The 19049-nt window shown below is 38.2% G+C and overlaps 1 long non-coding RNA gene across 1 annotated transcript in view; it reads left to right on the top strand.

Moving 5' to 3' along the window:
• Positions 1-18803, top strand: part of LOC126203695 (uncharacterized) — a 148733-nt gene extending 129930 nt beyond the window's left edge. Inside the window, exons 2-3 of the long non-coding RNA XR_007540350.1 lie at positions 930-1007; positions 18727-18803. This is a non-coding gene — a long non-coding RNA (uncharacterized LOC126203695). The remainder of the gene's footprint in view (positions 1-929; positions 1008-18726) is intronic.
• The last annotated feature ends 246 nt before the right edge of the window (positions 18804-19049 follow it).

Genomic DNA, 19049 nt, shown 5'->3' with positions numbered 1-19049 from the left:
TTTTGTAAGCCAGAGAAACGTAGTCTCTGGTACAAAATGGGGTAAAGTACACAAGTACAAAAATCTTTAAGCGTTCCCGAGTAATATAAAGTGTCTAAAAGAAAAGAAAACACTATTAAAAAAAGCTAAGGAATTCCTACTGGAAAAATGTTTCTACTCTTTAGATGAATTCTTCAGCAAAGATAAATCATTTGAGTAGTAATTCAGATTATTTCCATTGTCATTGTATCTGTATTGTTTTTTTTTCACTATTGTATTTTTTTATTGTATTGCATTGTTTATCTCTATTATACTATTGTATTGTACCAGTTTTGAATCATTCATCTGCCATGTGTAATATACCAGTATGTACTGTATTGTATGATATCTATATTTTATCTGCTTTGAATCATTCCACATCCATGCGTAATCATGCCATACTGGATCTATGGAATATGTATCTCACATAAATAAACAAATAAATAACCAGTAGTCACTCGACAAAATAAGTGACTGTAGTGTATAGCAAACTTTTTTGTCATTGTTTTGAAGAATATGTGAGTTAGAATAATTGGTTTTGTTGTTGTTTGAAATAAAATGGATTAATGCAGATAACACTAAATGTGATATTTGACTGTTTCTTAAAATTACAAATATATGTTGCTCTTTCCGTGACACTAGTGCCACAACAGCAATAGATGCAGGAGTGAGAAAAGTTTATCTTGTCAAAAAAAGGTCTCTTTCTTCTGCTGAATTTTAGAGTAACATAAGTCCTCTTAACTTGCTTAATGTATCCAATAAATGTGTTACATAATGCATTATGGACACCTCTAAGATGATTTATTTGATCACCACTTTCTATTGCTCATGCTTAGGAAAGTATGTATGTTGATGGTATGAATTTTTTCTGTTGCAAGTACATGAATCTCATTTTATGTCTTTTTGTCTAGATAAAAATGGAAATTAATAGTCCTGTGGCTAATGGAATACCAGACAATTTCGAAACAATTACGGCCAGAGAGGTTAAGGTAGGATTAGTTTTTACTGCTTACATTACTGTATTGATTTTTATTGATTTTTATACTGCTTACATTACTGTATTGATTTTTATTGATTTTTATACAAATATTAATTTGCATTGTACATAAATTGTCTCTCTTCCCTCTGATCTATCCTCTCCAGCCCTGTCTACCTGGCTTGTCTCTGCCTCTCTATGTTCTGTTTTGTAAAGAATTAATTTCTTATTTTAAAAGTAATCTCAGTTTTGTCAGCCTTGTTCATATAAAAACATCCCGCACAAAAAAAGAGAACCTATTAAAGCTTTTATTCCACACAGCTTGTGATAAAACTTCACTTCAAAAGCTAATATGCTGATGTGATTATGAGAATGACAATACTGAGTAAGAAGTATGTTGCAATTTGTGTGAATTAGATAATTAAAGTGATATAGATTTGAACAAACAGATCCAAATACAAAATATTTATGTAACATAGTTAAACATTTCACTTACATGCAATCTTTTTTAAGCAGTCTAAATTTTTTTTTAATTCTTAACATCCAACTTGTATTTTAGTTCCAATTATGACCTTCACTGCATTATTAGTTCAACTTCCGTTCACCTCTTCCACGATGAAAGTAAGAAATGGATATTGAGAATATTAAAGACAAAAGAGAAGTAACATTTTAAGAAGAGGTGAATAATAGAAATAATAAAAAGTAATGTTGAGAAGCAAACTGAGTGAATTTTACTTGTCTTCATTGTGAGTTCATTTTATTGTTTCTGTTCCTTCCTTGTGGCAAATAAAGTATTTATTAGTTTCAGTGCTAGAGACTCAATTGTTTCTGTGCCTTAAATACTGTAAATTTGCTTTAATTTGCAGTGATTGATACAGTTGTCGAGTTCTTTTTTTTCCTCTGGTGCAGGCAGTTCTAGTGAATTTGGACCTCTTTAGGAATAGCCACATATTATGATATTGAAATCCTGTGCTGTTCAGAAGTACAACGAATGTTCCTTTATACTTGCATGCATGCCCAAAAGAACATTGCTTTGTACATGTGTACAACACAGGCACTGCATTATCATATTTATCTGCCAACACAAGCAACATTCATTGCAAATGTCTCCCTGCATGAGAATATGGATATGTGAGTGCAGGTTGTAGATGTATGGTTAACAATGTATGGAAGACTGGATCTGACCATGAAGTGTGCACAGATAGCCTAATGGTGAGAGGATCACTTGCAATAAGCAGGAAATCTTGGTTCGAGTCCCAGTCCAGCACAAATTTTCATTGTCATTCCTATATATAGCCGATGATTGTCCGTATTCGCAACTGTGAATACATTTTGTTTAGTTAAATGTTGCGTACCTTCATTCACTTTTTAAATTCATGTTTTACACTGCCTGTGCACTTGCACAGACAGGACACTGAATGAACTGCCTTAGGAGGCTCATTAAGGAATATCAACATTGTCGGAAAAGACATTGCTAGTCACCGTAAAAAAGACACGTCAAGTTGCAGACAGGCACAATTAAGACACTGACATTAGCTTTTGGCCACAGCCTCCATCACACACACACACACACACACACACACACACACACACACACACACACACAAGCACAAAATACATGAGCGCCAACACCAGCATCTCGGGCCTGTCTGCAACTTTGCCGTGTCATCATTACGGTAAGTAGCAAGCAGTCTTTTCCTACATTGTTGATATTCCTACCTGGAGTTTCCATTGTTTGATCACTAAAGAAAATTATTTTCCTGGTGCAGAATTACGTAGCTGGTGGTACATAGGGTTTGGACAAAATAATAATACTTGAAATAATAATACTGTGATATGAATGCTTTTCCAGAACTTGGTTTCTAATGTAGGTGTCTTGCTCGGACATTGTCTACTTGTGCTGTTTCATTTCTGACGAAATTCTGAGGTTCCAGTATGTCTGTGGGCATTGTCATGGGGTGTAATATCAGACCTTACAGTGTTCTATATAGGGCATAACTTACATATGTGAGAACAGTCACATTTCTTATATGGGGATTTAAAGATACGACACTTGTTTGTGTAGTTCTCCGTGTCCCAGTACTACATTTCAGTATTTAATAATATTTCATAAGTTCTGTTGTTATGCAGTAAGTATCTCACTTTAATCTAGTCCCAAGTTTCTCTGTTGGTCACATTTGTATCTAGTGACTAGTGTAGAATAGTGAAGCTGTGAAGTTACAAGCTAAAGCAGAGAAATTACAGTAGCATGAGAAGCCTGAGCTGATGCATTCCAGCCAGCTTTAGTAGATTGAAAATTTCCTAAGTGAAGTCTTACATAGTAATGGCAAGTCATTATACTGGGATTGTAATGATGCATATTCAATAGCTTCATAGACAGACAACAAATGTTGGCTAGGGGAGCTGCATGAAACTTTGTCACTCACCAGAGGCAGTGCATGTGTAGCACTCTCTCATTGGAGGGCATGCCCAGCTTACTTGCTGCAGTCACCTAGCCTGACTGTGATCTGAAAGCATTGACTCAGAGACAGCTAAAGTATCTGCCTCTGAGATAACATCAGTGTTGTAGGACACTAAAGAAATATTACAGTTTAAATGTAGAAAGAAGTACAATTATGATGATCTTACAAGGGAATGGTCAGACTTGTCATGTCGAAACCTATGTTGCTTTTTTTACCACTGTGAGTTAACATTGCAAGAAGTCTGTATGCAGAATTTTAGCTGCTGACATGACCTGTAAGTCTGTAAACAATTTTATGAAGTAAGACATTATTGTCGCATAGTTTCCGCGCTTATAACTGCCTCTTGTACAACCCTGACCTCTCTCGGTACGTTATGCCAACGCCATCTAAGGAACAAGGTGGCGTTGGCTACGCGCCGCTCTCTTGCCACAGCAGTGAGATAGCTGATTCCCCCCCAGTGAAAGCGATCGTATGACAATTAAACATTCGTTGACAAATATGGCTGATATGTTATCTACAACATTCGTTCCAAATAGCTATGAAATAGACACAAATAAATATACGGTTTAAAACACGTCCAAATTTTATTTCTTGTAATTACCGCAAAAATGCGAAATATTGATACAATGTTCAAAACATAGGTTTTTTGTGCACCAAGAACATACAAACAAAGACGACATATGACAGCCCTGCGAATCACAGACGTTGTTAGATGTCCATAGACAAAACTGGGCTGGTGTTAGGAATGAATCAGGCCTAGTATCAGTATATTTCGAGGAGTGCCACGCATATTTAATCAAATTCTGAAACCGTGGGGAGGAAAATTGATAATGTACTGCTGATTGCAGCTTGAGAATATTGTCACGGTGATAGACAGGAAATTGCAGTGATCTGCTCACAATAATTTTCTCTGTTAGTTTTCTGTAAAATGCCATCCACTTACGGAAAAATTCTCTGTCTAAAGGTTGAATTACGTTCGTCGTGCCGGGTGGAATTTGAAGTATCTCTACTTCTTCCTCAGGGTGGGCTCGAAATACAGCTTTTAATGAATCAGACCTTTTATGATCTTACCACGAATCTAGAAGGAGAAGAGATTTGTTCCCTCAGAACGGAAGAAAAGCACGACGCATGAAAAGTGTAACGTTTTCATTTCTCATTTTTCCAGACTTCGATGCGTCTACCACAAGATTGTTTGGGTAGAACATTGTTCTTTTGACACGTGGTCCAAAACGTCCTGTTGGTTCTTGAAGACACATATAGTTTAGGCTGCAATGAACCATCCAGACTAATTATGGGCATTATAGTGTATGAATGGGTGAGCGCAATCGCCTCAATATGTTTTTCCCCTTTGAATGGCAGTGTTCTTTTCGCGCGCATTTCTTTTTGAAAACCTGACTGATCTGCGTTGTACACGTACGATCCACAAAACCTAGCGATCTTATGTTTTGCATTCGTAAGAAAAGCTTCTATCATTTCGATTTGTGTCACTTCATTTTCCGACCTGTTTCTCGATACAAATTTTGTTATTTTTCTTGCCACAATTTTATGTAATCTTTTGAAGCGACTAATCCAACTTTGAGAAGCTGTAAATTCTGTAGCGCCTATCGCGTTGGCAATCTCTAACGCCCAATCACGCAAAGTTGTATCGCTGACACTAAATGACTGTTGTCTGGCATCGGTAAATAGCTCAAAAAGTCGCGCATTTATCTCCGTCGCAATTTCCAGTCGACTCTTACGTCGTCCAGCGACTTCCTTTTTCCATCTATACATTTCACGTTCAGAACGGACAAAGCGATACTTATTTTGAACAGTACTGACACGTAGGCGTTTCTTACCCCTTTCGCTCAACCAATACGTCACCGCTTTTTCTTTGTCTAAGGTAATTGTAGTTGCTGGTGTTACTTTCGGAGATAATTGATAATGGTACGTGGCACTATTTATCGAAGAGTCTTCATGAGTGCAACTTTCGTCGGTGTCTTCGCCGTCTGTAGATTCACAGTCTGCAATATAGAGTGTTTCAGTTGTTTCTAGCCACATGTCTGCGCGATGACATGATCGTCTAGAAGTTTAACAACCATGTTGCACAACACATAGTCTTCAAGCGTGTTTTCTGATGATTGCTTCATTTGGTGTTTGTAGTATATCTCCAAGGCAAGCAGCAAAACATTTACAGGGTTCGCTATCACTTGTGAGGGGAGATTGAATGTTCACCGTAAAGTGGCTCGCGGAGCATGTACAGAACATCTTTCACATCTCTAACCAGTTTCAGGACGGTATGTTTCGAAATACATATGAGAAATTAAAAGGACGTGCATGCCACAGAAACGAATATTCGTTTCCCCTTTCCACCAAAACCGTGCAGCGAGATTGCTCTTTAGTGAATGCTGCGATAAGACGGCCGCACATCCCGACCATGCGCACAACGCTCGCGACTCGCCATTTCCAGGGGTGGCCAGCCGTCACTGCAAGCGCCAAGCAGGAAACACAGCCATGTTCGTGATTTTTTTTTTTTTTTTAGGTGACTTCCAGTTCATGTCAGCAGCTACAATTTTGCATACGGACCTTTAGCACAGTTAAATAACAGTGCTAAAAAAAGCAATACATGTTTCGGCATGACAAGTCTGACCATTCCCTTGTAAGATTTAGATTCCTATTTCTCAATACCCAAATACTGTACTATATCCAATTGTTGCAGTGAAGCTTATGATGTCCATTTAACCTTAATGTAGTGACATATAAAACACCTGAGTCTGCTACTATTTAAATCGCAGTTCCTCATTCACATCTGTCTAACATCACTTCACATATCATCATTACGCTGCTCAATATTAGAATATTATTAAATATCTTTCAAATATCAATTAGTTCCTTTCACTAAACTTCATATGTTCAAGTGTTGTTCTTACATTACTTAATTCACACCACTGCTATTGTATTGTATTTATTGGTCCAGTAAATCTTACATGTACAGTGCAGCACATCAGATATTGGACAGGTCAAAGTATATCTTACAATTAAAACACTTTAGAAACTAGAAAATTATGTTCACAAAATTTTACAGCACTTCATATACTGGGCAAGTCAATGTGTAATTTATAATTAAACCACATTAGAAACTTGACGTTTACAACTGAATACATGTATAAGCCAATATTAACGATTACAGTATCTGCATGATCCTCACTTAAGCTCTAAGGATTTTTGAGGAACTCTTCTACACTATGAATTGACATGTACACTAGAGAATTACATTCACAGAATTTTACTTCATATACTGGGCACGTCGGTATACAACTTACACTTGAACCCCATTAGAAACTTGAGAATTACATCTGAATGTATTTATAGGCCAATATTAATGGTTACAGTATTTGCGTAATCATCACTTAGACTCTCGAGGATTTTGGAGGAACTCTTCCACACTATAAAAGCAATGTGTCAACAGATATTCTTTTAATGCTGCTTTAAAATTTTTTACATCAGTCTTTACTTTAATTTCTCTTGGCAATTTATTGTAGATAATTTTTCCACGGTGTAATGTTCCTTTTTGGCACAAACTGGTTTTTGTATGGAGTACATGAAAGTCAGCTTTCTGTCTTGTATTATTTTTTCTAGTATTTTCGAAAATGTAGATAGCAAGGCAATAGGTCTATAATTGGCTATGTCTTCTTTCTTACCATTTTTGAACAGTCGTTTTAGTTTCACTGTCTTTAAGCAGGAAGGAAAGACTCCATTTGTTAATGAACTGTTGAAAATGTGGGCTAATGGTATTGCAATGAGGTCCCCCACATTTTTAATGACATAATCTGGAATCTCATCCACACCTGTTGAAAATTTTGTTTTTAACACTCTAATTGATAGTATAATTTCCTTAGGGTTGGTTGGAGTAAGAAATAGGGAGTTGCAGTTTCTATTTTGATTGGATGGTGTTGTAGCAGGATTTTTATTTGAAGATTTTATGTCAGATAGTAATTTTTCACTAATATTTGCAAAGTATGTATTAAAAGCATTGGCTACTTCTTCTGGATTTGTAATTTTTTTGCCATCTTGGATTACCTGGAGATTTACATTTTGGGAGGTCTCATTTCCTACTTGTTCTGACTATCTTCCACATGGCTTTCATTTTGTTCCTGGCCATTTTTATATGGTGATCATTTGTTGTTTTTTTAGATTCTTTTATGACTTTGTGAAGCACTCTCTTATAATTCTTGAAATGCACCAGAAATTCTTCTGTAACATTTTGTGTTTTTGAGATTTCATAAAGTCTCCTCTTTTCAGCACATGATATTTTAATGCCTTTCGTCAGCCATGTAATATTTCTTTTTTTAGTTTTTAATGTTTGGTTTTTAACTGGAAAAGAAATATTGAAATAATGGGAGAATATTTCCATGAACATGTCAAACTTTTTACATGTATCCTCATAGTTGTCTATATCATTCCATGTTTCTTTTTTCAGTAAGTGCCTGAGGTGTTCTAGGTTGTGCTTGCTAAAATTTCTACCTTTTCTTGTCATTTGTTGTTCAGTATTTCCTCCAGTGTCTACTGGGAATTCAATAAACTGTGCATAATGATCACTGAAACCTATATTCATATTTCCAGATTTGTATAAATATTTATCTGTATTTATTAGTATCTGATCTATAGCACTGCTTGACGATTTGGTGACTCTGGTGGGGGATTTGATAGTTGTATGTATATTGTAGGTTTTTAATAAGGCCTCAAGGTTTAATCTGTCTTTTGAGTTCTTGTTGAAATCTATATTAAAGTCACCACATATGATGGTTGTTTTACTAACTATTTGTTGAAATCTATATTAAAGTCACCACATATGATGGTTGTTTTACTAACTATTTTTATACTGTTAAGTGCCTTCTCAAGATTTTCAATGAAAGTAGTTACGTTTCCATCTGGGCTTCTATATATGCAAATAACAATTATATTTAAATTTGTCAGTTGTGTAACAGAAATTTCCTACCAACAGCCACATCTGCCCATTAACATCCTTAATCCTACCATATCTGTTTTAATCCTGTGTGTTCACAGTCGATACTCTCTTCTTAAGTGTTCATTCCCCTTTCCTTCTTTCCATTAACCTCCAATTAGTTCATTATGTTATGTCCTTCCTCCAATGCTGCTATGCCTTACACACTGATGAATCATAACATTATGACCAAGCAATTAATGGGATCTATGTTAACCTTTGGAATACAACACAGTAGAGATCCTGCATGGTAGCAACTCAACAAGTCCATGGTAGGTTTCTGGAGGTGTGTGTCAGCAGATGCCTATGCAGAAGTTTCATAGATCCTGTAAATTATAGGCCAGTGGTTTGTGGGTGTACAGTTGTCACCTGATAGCGACTCAAATGCGTTCAGCAGGTTGAGATCAGGCAAATTTTGTGGCCAAGACACCAACATGGGTTCATTATCATACCCCTCAAACCAGCGTAACACTATTTTGGTGTTGTGAGACAGGCAATTATCCTGCTGGAAGATACCATTGCAATTCTGTAAGACATACAGATGGTCTACAATGATGTCCACATATTCTATAGCCATCATGGTGCTATCTAGAGGTTCGACAGAAGCTCAGGTGAATGTCTCCCATGGCATAATACCACCCTCCCCCCCCCCTTCCCCCCAAATCCACCCAGGGCCTGTGGCATAGTGCATGTTCACCTGTATGACAACATAAACAAGAAAGGTAATTCACCCAACCAGGTGACATATTTTAATTGATCAGTGGTCCTTTATTGATGATACTATGCACACTTCAATCATAAATGATGATATTGTTGCATCAACAGGGAAGCACATAGGCATTGTCTGTTGCAGAGACCCATGTTCAACAATGTGTACTGAACAGTGTACTCTGAAACACCTGTGCCTCCTTTGGCATCAGATCTTCCACAGATTACTCCTATGCAGTTTTACAGCGTGGGCGAGCTTCTAACATGTACATTTTGCGATGAGCTATGGATGTCCAACACCTTGTCACACACTCTTGGTTTCACTGTCTTTCAACCACTTTCCATAGGTGTTCATGATGGTAGCAAGCCGACAGCCTGTTAGCGTCTCCATTTCTGAGATGTTTGTTACCGTACACCAGGTCATAACTGATGTGTGGAAAAACGGGCTAACCCACAGAATTAAGAAATTTAGAAAAACGGTGTTTTGTAAATGAGGCTGGAAAAATTACATCCTTTTTTTTTTCAGAAATCCATACAGTATAGACCAGTTAATGTTTCTGATCTGTCATATCGTTTATATTGGGATGTAACATGAAAAATAGTAATTAATAAAGAGGAACAATAATTTGTGTAGGTTTGTTTTGTACATTATCAAACATCCACAACCACAAATTACCATTAATCATAATGAAAAGTACTGTAAAAGGGTGAATTGATGATAACACATCACATAAGGCTCAAGTAGATTGAACCAATAGCCACTATCATAGTTATATGTCTGAAAACAATGCGTTCACAGATGAAAGCAGTGAACATAACAGAATTGTTAGTTTTTTTTAAATTCTGAGCCTGTTTCCAGATTTTCATGGGCAGCACTAGCCTGTTTAACATGGAAGTTAACTTTTTCTTCTATTTCTTTTTTTCTGACAATTTTTCTTTAATGGGATTTGCATCTTAAAGTGATAACACACTTGACAGGTATCACTACGTGGTTTTACAAAGCCAATATTGAAAAACTGATAAAATATTTTACAGTACAAGCCATGGCTAAGAGATTCCTTCTTGTTGAATTTTCACTTACCTGTATAAAGCATAGGAAAACTATATATATGAGCCCATGGAAATTCCTGGTCCTCCTCATTGCATTTATTTGGGCGATTGTTACGTCTCCCCTGCTTATCCATCTTAAATAAAATATTGAGATTTTAATTTCATGTTACACATAAATCTATCATCATGAATGTCCATCTAGCATTTTGTTGCCTAGTGAAACCAAGAAACTTACTTGAGGACTTCACCTACAGCAACCTTGTGTATTATGGCTGTCTCCCACCTATTCCTCTCTGATCATCAGTATACCTCTGCTTGACAGGGTTCATATTCAAACATCAAAATACACTACTGGCCATTAAAACTGCTACACCAAGAAGAAATGCAGATGATAAATGGGTATTCATTGGACAAATGTTCTATACTAGAACTGACATGTGATTACATTTTCACGCAATTTGGGTGCTTAGATCCTTTGAAATCAGTACCCAGAACAACCACCTCTGGCTGTAATAATGGCCTTGATACGCCTGGGCATTGAGTCAAACAGAGCTTGGATGGCGTGTACAGGTACAGCTGCCCATGCAGCTTCAACACGATACCACAGTTCATCAAGAGTAGTGACTGGCGTATTGTGATGAACCAGTTGCTCGGCCACCATTGACCAGACGTTTTCAATTGGTGAGATATCTGAAGAATGTGCTGGCCAGGGCATTATCTGTATCCAGAAAGGCCCGTACAGGACCTGCAACATGCAGTCGTGCATTATCCTGCTGAAATGTAGGGTTTCGCAGGGATTGAATGAAGGGTAGAGCCACGGGTCATAACACATCTGATATGTAACGTCCACTGTTCAGAGTGCCGTCAATGTGAACAAGAGGTAACTGAGACGTGTAACCAATGGCACCCCATAGCATCACGCCGGGTGATACGCCAGTATGGCGATGACGAATACGCGCTTCCAATGTGCATTCACCGTGATGTCACCAAACATGGATGCGACCATCATGATGCTGTAAACAGAAACTGGATTCATCCAAAGAAATGACGTTTTGCCATTCGTGCACCCAGGTTCGTCGTTGAGTACACCATCGCAGGCGCTCCTGTCTGTGATGCAGAGTCAAGGGTAACTGCAGCCATGGTCTTCGAGCTGATAGTCCATGCTGCTGCAAACGTCGTCGAACTGTTTGTGCAGATGGTTGTTGTCTTACAAACGTCCCCATCTGTTGACTCAGGGATCAAGACGTGGCTGCACAATCCGTTACAGCCATGCGGATAAGATGGCTGTCATCTCGACTGCTAGTGATACGAGGCCGTTGGGATCCAGCATGACATTCTGTATTATCCTCCTGAACCCACCGATTCCATATTCTGCTAACAGTCATTGGATCTTGACCAACGCAAGCAGCAATGTCGCAATATGATAAACCACAATCGCGCTAGGCTACAATCTGACCTTTACCAAAGTCGGAAACTTGATGGCACACGATGTACCTCCTCCTTACACGAGGCATCACAACGATGTTTCACCAGGCAACGCCGGTCAACTGCTGTTTGTGTATGAGAAATTGGTTGGAAACTTTCCTCATGTCAGCACGTTGTAGGTGTCACCACCAGCGCCAACCTTATGTGAATGCTCTGAAAAGCTAATCATTTGCATATCACAGCATCTTCTTCCTGTCGGTTAAATTTCGCATCTGTAGCACGTCATATTCATGGTGTAGCAATTTTAATGCCCAGTAGTGTAATTACTGTACTCTTTACCTATGTTTTGCTTCTTTTTCTCAACTACTTTGCCCAAATTCGGTGGATTATGCTCCCTCATTCAATAATTTCCATCGATTTTCACACTTTCATCAATGTTTCCCATTTCTACATCTGCCATATTCACATTCTGTTCTGAATGTGCCAACTGAACACTTCGAACACTCAAACTTGTTTCATAAATGGTTAATATTAGGTGACATATCACACAAGGATTATATTTTGAGTTTTTTATTCATGCCAGTATAAGACCTTTGCTCTTCAAACCTTTTCAAATTACTGCTAATTATCTGTTGTCTGTTTGATTATCATTTGGCATAGTATCGGCTATCCTGCTGCTCAACTATTTGCCTTCTTTCCACTAGAGGGAAGCCGAAGTGTAGCAGAAGATTAGTCCGTTTTTGACATTACAGAAATCGTATGTAGTGAAATGTAAGAAATCCTGTCTTGTACTACATCCAAATTTTATATTTAGGGGTGATACCAGTGTAAATTTTGATACACTACTGGCCCATTAAAATTAAGATACACTACTGGCCATTAAAATTAATACACCACGAAGATGACATGCTACAGACGCGAAATTTAACCGACAGGAAGAAGATGCTGTGATACGCAAATGATTAGCTTTTCAGAGCATTCACACAAGGTTGGCGCCGGTGGCGACACCTACAACGTGCTGACATGTGGAAAGTTTCCAACCACTTTCTCATACACAAACAGCAGTTGACCGCCGTTGTCTGGTGAAACATTGTTGTGATGCCTCGTGTAAGGAGGAGAAATGCGTACCATCATGTTTCCGACTTTGATAAAGGTCGGGTTGTAGCCTATTGCGATTATGGTTTATCGTATTGCGACATTGCTGCTCGCGTTGGTCGAGATCCAATGACTGTTAGTCTGGTCAATGGTGGCCGAGCAACTGGCTCGTCACAATACGCCAGTCACTACCCTTGATGAACTGTGGTATCGTGTTGAAGCTGCATGGGCAGCTGTACCTGTACACGCCATCCAAGCTCTGTTTGACTCAATGCCCAGGCGTATCAAGGCCATTATTACGGCCAAAGGTGGTTGTTCTGGGTACTGATTTCTGAGGATCTATGCACCCAAATTGCGTGAAAATGTAATCACATGTCAGTTCTAGTATAATATATTTGTCCAATGAATACCCGTTTATTATCTGCATTTCTTCTTGGTGTAGCAATTTTAATGGCCAGTAGTGTATAAGGGTGTAGTGAAAAGGGCAAAATCATGACATTCCAATTGTGTCAATGCGAGGAAATGCTTTGATATTGTACCTGCAGGTGTACAGGAGAAGTTGTTTCATGATTTCTGAAGTCCAAGTAACAATGATCTTCAAAATTCTTGTATACAGTAGTTCCCACACCCAGCAACAGATGGCAGCACTTATCTCCTAAGTTTTTGCAGTTGATGGTTAGCCCCTTTTTCTGCGTATGTCTTCAATTTGTGCTTTGTCAAACTCACTTATGTCATTGGATTTCTCTCTTTGTGGCCCATATTGTTACTAAATGATTCCCCTCATCTGTCTGCTGCTTATTCACTTAGCATGTTGTGTGCCCACAATGCCTCCAAGAGGCGTCAATATCATGGGGAGCGATAATGATAATGATGGTTTGTCTCATCAGTGTATTGGTGGGCTTTCAATTCACACACCAAACACAGATTTCTGCTAGATTTTTTTATCTTAAAGCTTTTACCTTGTATTTTTGAAGCTTGTACCTTGTATTTTTGAAGCTTTGTATTTTTTTAAAGTTAGGAGATTATGCTACTTCTGTTGCATCAAATTTTTGCAAATACTGAATTCAGAAGTGTTCAGATATTCTACAATGATGTGTGTGCTTGGTTGGAAACAAAAAAAGTCTTGTTAAGTGCTATATAGCTAATGGTTCAAGTCTGTCATGTTTAAAGTTCGTGATAAAACTTTTGACTACTAAAGAAAGTATTTGTAAAATAATTTACATTAATAACATGAGGACATTAAGGAAGTTTTTTATTGCTGATCAGAATACCCCTGCCACAATACTGACTGCTGAGCATAATGCAGTAGTTGTAGTAGTGGTGGTGGTGGTGGTGGTGGTGGTGGTAGTAGTATGGGAACATTACGAAAAACAGTACATGTGTAGCATGTATTTTTAATAATTACTTTTTGAAAATAAGTGCGAAAATTGATTCAAGGAGTTCAGGAGAGAAATCAATACAATATGTAGAAGAGGCAACATTGAGGAAATTTAGTGAAATGATAGTATCTCATAAGTCCCCACCTGAAATAAAATAAGAATTACAACCCACAGAAATAAGTTTGTATGAAGTTCTTGTCTACAGCAAGACACTAAAAAGTTATGGCTCTGTAACATGTAATGTTTTCAGATACCTGTGTAATACATAATTAATTCAGGGTATTTTCTAAGACAGTATAAAATGTGCCAGTTTTATCCTTTTCTATAACAAAAGGTGATTTCAGAGCTGTCGGTGACCACTGACCAGTCTCATTCCATCCATAATTTTCCAAAATTTTTGAGATGGTGAGGTACCTTAGGGATGTCACACACTGTGTAGTAATGTGATGATAATGGTTTGGAAATCAGTGTGTTTGCTCTGCTGAAGCACCTATCTATCCTTTCACTGAGCTATTCTTGCAACACATCCTTCATTCCCGTAACCCTCGTGGACTCCATCTCTCTTAACCCATTGTTCCCACATCCTCCATCCAGCAGTTTTACTTTCCCTTTTCCTATTATCACCTTCCAATTCACATGTCCTTGTCCCCTTCATTGCGTGCCACTCCCCATCGGCTCCAGCACCCATGCATTACATGCCAAGCCCATGCATCTTCTCACATTCCTAGCCAGAAAACCAGCTTCCTTCCCCCAAGCTACTGGCTACTCACCTCAACCTGCCCTTCTCTCTCTCTCTCTCTCTCTGTTTCACAATCTTCACCATGGTTGTCAGTATCAGGTCCCCGATGTAATTCCCAGTTCATCACACTCCCTGGACAACTCAAAAAATGAGAAAGCTATTTGAGAGGTTTTGGATTGGTTGTATTTGTCTGTATCACTGCACACCTTTGTATCATTATTCATATTTTTTATTTCCTGCAACTTTTGGTCCATTGTGAATCTTTTCCTCTTTCCCATCATATTGGAATTCTCATTAATAGAGTAAGCTATCTGTCTATCTGCCCATCTCTCTTTCTTTCTGCGTGTTTCCCCCCTCTCCCCCTTCTGCCTTTGCCCATTTCCTGTTCTGCTCCTCACATGAGCACAATCCACATCCGTCCTTGTCGTGTCTCTTTGATTAGTCATTTACTCCTTGTCACTAATGTTTATGAGCACAGAAACAAAATTGATTTGTTGGTGTGGTTGATAAGTGGTATCCAGGATGGCAATTCCATTTTTGTGCATTGTATTTCGATGACTGACCTAAGCAGTGACACTGCATGCTTGAAGCATATAATAAGCTCATCTTGATCAGTCTTCAGGATAGTATGTTCAGAAAAGGTACTGACAAGAGTGCTGGACATTCTAAAGCATACATTTTTAAATAAATACATTTTTCTCCTGGAAATACTATATCGTATTCACAATTTTATTTTCTGGGCACCTATTTATAGATTACATAAAGTAATTTGATAAAATTAATTACCAACAGCTGTTGGTAATTCTGGAGAAATATGTTCTGCATCTCGGAGAAGTAATAAAAGGCATGTACAGGGATGGATGCATCACTAACAGCAAGGGAATGATGCCACAGCATGGCCAGCTATCAGGTCAGACTCAAGAAGAATAAAATCCCTGCCCCAATTAAAATCTTGCCTCAACAGACTTGGGAATCATATATTACAAGCTTACCAAAGACATCTAAATGTGTATACGGTAAAATGCTCTAATAATTCATAGGTCCTTGTGACCAAGCACTGTGAAAATAAGAAAAAGCTTACAAGGCTTATTTACATAAATTGCATTACTGTGCCATAGCTGTACGATGCCATGTATTACAAAGTATTCATGTTATGTAAAATAGTTAATTATGAGTACAAGAGTTGATTTTGTTAAGAAATTCGTCAGTTGTGTGGAAGAAGTTGATTACAAATTACTTATTTTGTCTGCTATAGAACTGTACTTTAGTGGTACCTAAACTTTTTATTCTTTTTTGCAAGCTATTGAAAATGGTTGTTCCTGAATAATGAACATGTTTCTGGATGAAAGTGAATAACTTCAGTCTTATAAAGTTTGTTGTTATTGCTGGTACTGTTTCTGTGGATTGAGATTTAAAAAAGGGACATTATTCATGACAAACTTCATTTACTGAGAAGCAGTTGTTGATATGTGTAGTTTTTTGAACAGCTTTTACCAGACATTCTTGAACTGACACCACAAACAATTCACAGTGCACACACTTGGAGCCAGAAAGCTATGGCTTGGTTTAATAATTTACTCAAAAATATCAAACAACAGAAAATCCAGGATGGAATAACAAAAGTGTAGTGAGTAAGCTAGATTGTTACTCACCATACTTTGTGGCAGGAAGGAGTCATAACTACGCCTGATGGGAGCAGCAATCTGCTGGTGGGATGAGGAGGTGGCATGGAGAGAGGTGGTTAGGCAGGATGGTGTAATGGAAGACATGGTGCTGCTATGGAAGTGTGCAGGAATGTGCTAGGTACAGTTGGGAGGTTTGGGGAGGGAGTGGAAAAGGAGAGAAGTAGAAAAGGGAAAGAGGACTATTAGGTGTGTTGGTGGATTGGAAGGCTGTGTTGTGGTGGAGTAGATGTAAGCAAGCACATAGGTAAGTGGAGGACAGGGCCTAGTGGAGGTTTCTAAACCCCCCTCCCCTCCCCCCTCCACCTCCCCTCTCCCCAAGCTTTCGCTAGGCCCTGTTCTTGACTTACCTATGCCCTTCTCTGCTCCCACTTCAGCACAACACAGGCTTCTATTTCATCAACTCAGCCACAGTGCTTTTCAACTTCTCTACTTCTCTCCTTTTCCACTCCCCTCCCCAAATACCTGACTGTTCCCAGCAGCTCCTACCACATCCCCAGCATTTCTCTGCATGATCCCACAAGCAGCAACACGTCTTCCTCTACCCCATCTTGCCTACCCCCCCCCCCCCCAATGCCCTACTTTCTCCTAACTCCCACCACTGGACTGCTGCTCCCATCAGGAACAGTTACAACTCCGTCCAGCCACAGTGGCTAGCTACATTTGTCATGTATGTGGGAGTTGTGCTCTTGTGAATATGTATGTGTTCTCTACTTCAGAAGGGGCTCTTCAGTTGAGTGTTGAATGTGTAGTAGCTGTTGCCCCCCCCCCCCCCCCCCAATGACTTTAACATGTCCAATGTGGTGAGTAGCAATCTGTCATTTTCATAGTATGATTGTTACTCAAAAATATAATATGTAAAACATTATCAAATGCCAGTAAACAATAGACTTGTTTAGATGTTTCATCAGGTTTATTGTTTGCTCCTCCAAACTGAATTTTGCCAACTTTTGATCCCAGAAATGTAACACTGCTAACCTATTCCATCTATATACCCTCATATATTGTGTATATGTTTTGTAGTTTCTAAACTGCATATAAAGAGTTTATCAGAGTTTAATGAGAGTGATACTAAAGCAGTGGTAGTTGTATTTTGACCGACGAGACCAAATGAATGGCATGTACAGGACCAGACCTCATTATACGTAAACAGTCTTTGAATATTAGTGGGTAGGAGGAGCCAGTTCATCCTGCTTTCAAAATTTAGTATATTTTGGATATAAGGAACAAAAATTTCTCAATTATATATTAAAATTCTCTCCAGAAATACAAAAAAGTAGGGAACAAGATTATTCATAATCTTTAAAAAGTAGAAAATTTCATGTTTCATACATGGAAGTAAAAAGAATCAGTGATTGACAAAATTATTTATTAGGATATATGAAAAATCTACTCACCAAGCGGCAGCAGAACACACACATAAGACGGTTGTAATTGGCAAGCTTTCAGAGTGAGGGCTCCTTATTCAGGCAGAAGGGTTGAAGGGCAAGGAAGAGGGGTGAAGGAAAACGGGTGGTGAGATCTAGGAAAAGGGGTAGATTTCGGGAAAGTTACCCAGAACTGTGGGTCAGGGGAGACTTACCGTACAGCCTTCGGTCTGAAGAAGGAGTCACTGGCTTCGAAAGCTTGCCATTTAAAACTGTCTTGTGTGTTATGCCACCGCTAGGTGTGTAGATTTTTATCCATCCTCTTAAATAATTTTGTAAGTGAAAGTGAGATATTAATTCAATAAAAATAAAATGCTGTTACAAACAGCAGAAATTAAGTTGCCAAAGAGAGCTATAGGTCACCTAATAAGAAAACTGAACAGAAATATAGAAAGAAGGATGTAGTTTTGCATACAAAGTATAAGATTTATAAATATCAACCAATGGGTTAAGAATATTGGTATTAGCAAGGAAATGATGGAAAGACTGACACCGCCAGTGAACTTAAGTTGTGACATAAAGTCCGCAGGAGGCCTGCGACCACAACATAAATGCTGAGCACATCGTATATCATTGCTTTATTAGGTCACTAAAAATCTGTTGATAAAGCTGTGATATAAGATGTGCTCATAGTGTACTCCCAACAATAATTAGAAGTTATATGATAGAGGAATACAAATATAAATGAAAAACATGTGCTTTAGTGTTTTGTTGTTGTTTGTTATTTTTAATCATATTTTCTCACTATCTATAGTGAACTAATTGATGTCCCACTCTGTTTCAGGAGTACAGAATAGCTTATGGTCATTATCTTCCACCAACACAAATCCTGCGCCTCCTGGAGCCACGCGCTTATTTTGCAGCAAGTATTTTTTGTATCTTTTACTTAATTGTAGCTCTGTAAAACATTACATGAACTAGTAGTATTATTATGACATTTCTAATAGTTCTAGTGAGCAGCAGGATGATTCCTTCAATAGTGTCTATTCCTTTTTCTAGTTCCACCTAGTAGAATTAGTGCTCCCTCATCTTAATAACATTGTAGTCAAGAAAACTACAATCATGAGAAGAGGCGTAATTCTTCAGTGCTGTATGGTTAAATTTTAA

Source organism: Schistocerca nitens, chromosome 9, assembly GCF_023898315.1.
Source record: "Schistocerca nitens isolate TAMUIC-IGC-003100 chromosome 9, iqSchNite1.1, whole genome shotgun sequence".
NCBI lineage: Eukaryota > Metazoa > Arthropoda > Insecta > Orthoptera > Acrididae > Schistocerca > Schistocerca nitens.
This window is presented reverse-complemented; position numbering and strand designations above follow the sequence as displayed.